Source organism: Apium graveolens, chromosome 7, assembly GCF_009905375.1.
Source record: "Apium graveolens cultivar Ventura chromosome 7, ASM990537v1, whole genome shotgun sequence".
Lineage (NCBI taxonomy): Eukaryota > Viridiplantae > Streptophyta > Magnoliopsida > Apiales > Apiaceae > Apium > Apium graveolens.
In genome coordinates this window covers 201,078,624-201,085,574 of record NC_133653.1, presented here as the reverse complement: position 1 = coordinate 201,085,574, position 6,951 = coordinate 201,078,624, and positions in this window count along the sequence as shown.

Below are 6,951 nucleotides of genomic sequence, written 5' to 3'. Positions count from 1 at the left end.
TACACTCTACTTATGATAATTATATTACAATTTTTTTTTGAAATTTGATTATAAGAGAAGTGAAATGGGTATGGAGTTCCACATTTTTACACAAAAATTTAACTAGAGTTAACATTAATCTAATGGCTAACCATAAAGGTTAGTATTCTCTAGAACACCCTACATAAATCTAGAGTTTTCTAATTAATTATACTACAAGAAAAACTGAATTATACAACTGTTTTTCACTATGGTCTGATATGCTAATTTTCCGTTAATTATTGAGGAGCCGTCTGATATGTAATCAGACAACAGTCGTAGGAACCATTACTGTAGTTAGTAACGACAACTGTTTTCTACCTGTTGTGCAATACTAGGATTAACAACCGTTCCAGTAGAAGGACCATTGTTGTGAAGAACTACATACAATGGTTTACCCATGTAGACAACATTTATTAAACGTTAAGTGAGTGTGTTGATGTTCTTTTTTTTTGTTTTTTTAAACAACTGTTTATTTTTGGTTGTGTTGTTTAGAAGCCTAACCACAACATTTTACAGTTAAAATTGTTTTCTAAGCATGTCTCATACATCAGTTTGTACCTGAGATATTGTAAAGAAGGCTTTGAGACAATGGCTTAAAACCTTTTCCAGTTATGTGAATGTGCTAGGCATAATGGTTAGTATGTTAACATGTTGTACAAAATTGGTTATCTAGCTTTAGTCAACAGTTATAACATTGTTATAGTGTTGTCCAATTACTTTGGCACAATGGTATTTTTGAAATGAAAACACAATTATCTGTTGTTGTAAACAAATTTCCATATCAAATTAACCAATTGTAACCACCACGTGTCGAAACTTAAAACTAATTCCAACACCAAACAATTTGTTCCAACAATAAACAATAAATAACCAAAATATGCAACACTAGAATAAATCAGCCGAACTATTAAGCAATCCGTTAACAGTATACCAACTACAAATATCCCAAAAACCATCCATTAAATCCATCAAAAGAACTACTAATTAATCCCAAAAGCCATCCATCAAAAGAACTAATAACCAATCGTACAAAATACTTAAATCTAGAAATAGATTTGAAACCAATCTAAAGCCCATTCAATCCACCGATAGATTGAGACAAAATATATCATTCTACCAACCCGAATTTCACAAACGATTCATTAACTATTATAATTCAAAAAAAAAGTTCATATCTAGTTCAATAAAAAGACCCCGACACTGCAACCTAGCTCGCGTCGCATTTCATGAAATATTTTGCAAATTCAATGCGAATCTCATTGATGTCACCAGTTGTATAAGTCAAGTTTGGCCTGCGCATCCACTGAAAAAACAAAAGTACGCGTTACACAAGGCATAAGGGTAAGAGTATTAAGTCAATTAAAAAAATCAAAATGATAATCTCACCTTGGCAGCAAACTCAAGTTCTTTGTCCTCAATGATCTCCTTCATGTAACGCATCACGAACAAGCCACATTCCTTGGTTCTTGCCTGGACTGGAACTCCCTCTGATAATAAATAATTTTTTTCATAGAATCTCATTATATTACATACATTATATATGATGAGAATTGATTATTACCGCCATGTTCTCCCATAAAGTTTTCTTCTTTGCAAGCTTGTTCAGATTTTCTTTGTAAAATTTAATGGCACTGCAACCAGAATTGCGACAATAAAACAATCAAACCACTACAAACTGTGCATGATATGTCAAGGTTGACCACTTAATACACAAATTTTAGAACTTAAACTTACTTGTGTACGACTTCCGCCACTCTCCATTAGCAATGCGACGTTTAAGAGGGTCCATGTAGTAAACAATCTCTGCCTCGGGATTGGCAACAGTCAAAGTCCAGTGATTCCTACCCAAACATTAACGATTAATGATTGAGCAAGTGATTTAATTAAAATATAAGATATTAATTCACATCGCCTTACCAAATAGCATAAACAAAATCATTAATGTTTATATAAAATGCACCTGAATGCACCTAAATTCAGCAATTGAAACCTAACTTACTTTAAAATTCAACCTAAAAGTTGCAAGAAATATTTTCAATTTTAAGCTCAGTAATTATAATTAAAATGTTTACTGAAAAATAGAAAAGGCAATGAATCACCAAGTTTGAAGTTAAAGGATAATTTACTAATTCACACCGCTTTACCAACTAAAATTGCATAAACAATATCATAATAAAATTTATATAAAATCCAGCAAAAAACACCTAAATTCAGCAAGCCATTAAACTGTTTAAAGTTGCAAAAATTATAACCATATTTAACTTCACTATTTTAACCCTTGTCTTAAAAAATAGAAACATCAACGACTTAGCAAGATTTAAATTAAAGTGTAATTTACTAATTGACACCGCCTTACCAACTCAAATAGCATAAACATCATCATATTAAAATTTATATGAACTCCACCAAAAAACACCTAAATTGAGCAAGTCATAAAAATTTTCAAAATTGCAAGATCAATAAACATATTTAACCTTACTATTTGAACTCTTGTCTCACGACAAATCAACTAAAAAGAGCAAGACATATGATCGTGTATAAAACTAAAAATTATCTGACATTGTCCGAAAAGTTAGCTATAGTATTAAAACTTAAACATCATTGTAAGGCATGAGAAAGTACTGACCTTTCTTCGCATCCTTAAATTGTGCAGCGAGTGCACACGACCCCCGAAGTGCAGTGCCACATCCGATGGCACCAATGATGCTGGGATCTACAAACCTTATCATGTTGGTCATCTTCTATTTTTTGACATGCTCATTTAAGGAGCTACATATAAAATTTACAGTAGTTAGTAAATATTGTGAGTTTAATCACGGGACTATATATGAAAAAAATGTTAATGAAAAAACTTACTGAATAAAGAGGCAAATGACAGACCCCGACATTTCACCTCCAGTGCAAACTGTATAAATATCTGATAAGTAGATGACATGCTTCTTTGTAGAGCCAAATGCTTCTTTGCATAGCATAAAAGAAACCGTCTCTCTATGAGCCAAGGCAACCTTTGCCCATGTCCACAAACGATTGAGTGCACCCATCTCTACAGTAAGCCCTGGTTCAACATGTTTAAGTACTTTATATGTCTTCTTTGTTTTCTTGATCTTGGATTTCTGCAGAAAAGGCACGTGAAAAATATTAGGAAAAAACATACTAAAAAAATCATACTGATAAAACAACATTCTCACCTTTAGAGCCGCCAAAACATTGGAAGCGGTATTTGTTCCTGCCACTATCAAATTTCTCGGCCATGCGATAAAAGTTCCTATAGCTTGTTCCACAGTTAGAATTTCATCACCGATAGAAAAGGGAATCCTAGCATCACCTTGAATGACTTCAGTGATCGAGACTCTTGCATTCTCTTCTCCTAGTCGTACACCATGGATTGTCTGCTCTCCTCCATCGAGATTGATTACTTCATCAATCGTCGCACAAGCAACAATGTTGTTGAGCGATCCAACATCCAATTTGCAAGCACAAGTATCCGGAGCATTCAGTTTCACTTCCTCAGAAGTCTTCTTCTCAACAACAGTATTACATCTTTCATCCTCACGAGCTGGCTTCCCAGCCTCCTTAAGTTCCTCCCCAAAATCAACAAATAAATTATCAATCATTTTGATTTTCTAAACACCTCCCTCCTCTTGAAGTGGAAATAACTTCCTTGCAGTTCAAGGTGTATCCTTATTCTTGACACCAATATCCACAGCAACCCCGCCGTCAGAGTGACAACTTGCTTGTTGAGAAGTGTGTTTTGGAGTAGCATCTTTCTCTACGGGCTTCTTCAATATCTCTGCCCTGAGTTTTTCCATTTCTGCAGCCCAAAAGGCATCTCTCTCTTTAATAATCCGCGGAGTCTCCTCCGATATGAACCTTTAATCCCTTCCTGTATTTTTTCATCCATTGTCCTAGCTTTCTTCTTCCTTGGAAGATCAAAGTAAATTGATTGCTTTACAAGAACTCCTTGTCCACGGACCCTTCCTCCATGCTCGGGCTTCCCAAGCGCAAGTGTTAAGACATCATCAACACCTTCCGCTTTCAGTTTTCCTTCCTTAACCTCTGCTTTCAGCTTTCCCTGCAACATTTAGAGTACTTTAATTATTATCACAGTCTGAGCTTTGAATTCTAAGTTCGGTAGGAGTTTAGGGTAAAAGGTTTAAAACAAAGAATGAGATAATGAATATTTTGAAGTAGAATACAAATCAATAACTTACAATTTCTTCAGCTTTTTTCTGGACATCATCACTTAAATAGTTACCATCTTTGTCCTGCCTTGCTAGGACCCAGGTTGATGAACGATCTACTTCCTCTTCATCTGGATGTGATTGATACTATATTCACATGTAGATGGTGAGCTTAGAAATAGTATAAACCTGTGTGGAAAATTAGTGTGTATTCGAAAAGTAAGAATGTCGTGTCACTATTACTCACCCATTCATTCTCGAGATTGGCATAACCTTTTCGAGCCATGCGATGTGGATAAACACTTAACTTTCTTCTTTGTACTGCTTCATCATGACATAACTTCATAAAAAGCACAAGAAGGTTTATAATATAATTAGTAAGTAACTATATCCCAATCCTTAGTTTGATAAACAATAAATATGAGCCAATGGTAACTAGAGAAACTCAGATGATGTGCGTTCAGCAACAAAAATGTCCCAATGAGATTTTTCTATGAAAGAAAAATCTGCAGGCGGATAGGCCAACAATTGAGGTTGATCCCGATAAGGAAGAATGTAATGTGTGGTCAACCGACTTTTGAACTCCCTCCATTTTTGACCTGCAGAACGTAAAACCAACTTCTTGGCCGATGGAGGTAAAATAAAAGCCATCTGCATACATAAGAAATTAAAAGAATTATAAGAAACAAGAAATAAAATGAACTTATAGCAGACAAAGTCAATGAACTTAATAAGTTTATTTTGGCCTACCAGCACACAATCCCAAATCTTTGTCTTTATCTCTTCAGGAACACATTTCCAATTAACATGCCATATTGGCGGTTTGGTTCTTGCCAATACCCCAATATAAGATTGCATCTCTGCCGCTTCAGGACCAAACGGCTCTCCTTTGTTGTTAAAAGACACGTTAAGTTTGTTCCCCATTATCTTGTGTCGCACAATTTGATGCATCATGACACAGCCTCTCTTGAGTAGTTTTAGACCTTGAGTATTGTTCGACTCTGTAACAGCTCCTTTTCCTCGCTTCCTTTTTTTAGAAATTTTTTTCTGTAAGCCTTCGGATATAGGCTTCTTCTTCACTGATTTTGGGGAAGAAGTTGAAGTGGAAGGAGTCATACTAGGGGTCTGGTTGGACCTCGTCTTTCTCAAAGCCCTGCTCACATTCATGGTACAGGGATGGGATACAGATCGGTTGATCTTTTTTAACAATTTCTTCTTCGACTCTATTCTCGGCGACCTTCTTATGTTCGACTCTATATTCTTTGACTTGCTTTTCTTTTTCGGAGTAGCCATCATTTATACAGCACATAAAGAGTAGCATATAAGACAGAGGCTACAAACGAAACAAGAAGAACTATACAATTCACATATATGAACCACAAAAAGCTACGATGCAATTAACAACTATGAGCTACAAGAAGAACTATACCATATATATAAACATAAATATATATTTATAGCACAAAAACATTAACATAATATTATAATGACTAGAATCATAGAAAAAACATAGATATAATCGCATAATAGACTTGAGAATCAGATAAAAAGCATTATCAGTTTCATCCCAGACCACATACATATAAAATAATCGCATAGTACAAACATATAAAATCATCCTAATTGATTTTGCTAAGACCACATACATGCATGTAAAGATTTATCATAAAAAATCAATATAATTAAAAGAAACCCCCCAAACTCATATACTAGAAAAGTCCCCAAACTCATATACTAGAAAACTCCCCAAACTCATATACTAGAAAAACCCTAAAAAAACCCTAAAAAAATCCTAAAAAAACCCCAACACCATGGATTCTAGGGTTGTAGAAGAAAATACCTGCTCGGAATCAGAAATCGCTGCTTGGTGTCGGGTAATCGCTGCTCTGTGTTGGGTAATCGGTGCTCAGTTGAGTTGGGTGCTCTGTGTTGGAGAAATGCAATGTGTCGAGTAAACACCGCGAAGTTAAGGTAGGAGAGAAATTTGGGATTGGGGGGAAATGAAAAATCAATTGGATGGTAGAGATTTGATTTGTTTTCTAATCTAACGGTGGGTAATATAATTTGTTATAATATAATTACTATAAAATGTAAAAATACAATTCAAATAATCAGTTATTAGAAGTACTACTTAACAACTGTTCGGTTTATTTTCGGTATTTTGGATCGTTAAATGTTCCGGGTTTTTGTTGAATATTGGTTTTTTTTAGGTTTTTTGGATCGTTAAATCTTCCGGATTTTTGGTGAATATGGGTTTTTTTTAATATTTTGGATCATTAAATGTTACGGATTTTTATTGATTATGGTTATATTCTCGGTATTTTGGATTCTTAACCGCGGATCTATATTTAGATCTCGCAAATCCTAAACTGAGTCCTCGATTCATATACCGGATGAATCGAGTCGGTTTTTTAACCCGGATATCACAGAAACCCGAACCACGAATCTGCAGGATTTAACCGCAGATCTATATTTAGATCTCGCAAATCCTAAACCGAGTCCTCGATTCATATACCGGATGAATCGAGTCGGTTTTTTAACCCGGACATCATATAAACCCGAACCACGAATCTGCAGGATTTAACCGCGGATCTATATTTAGATCTCGTAAATCCTAAACCGAGTCCTCGATTCATATATCGGATAAAACGAGTCGGTTTTTTAACCCGGACATCACAGAAACCCGAACCACGAATCTGCAGGATTTAACCGCGGATCTACATTTAGATCTCGCAAATACTAAACTGAG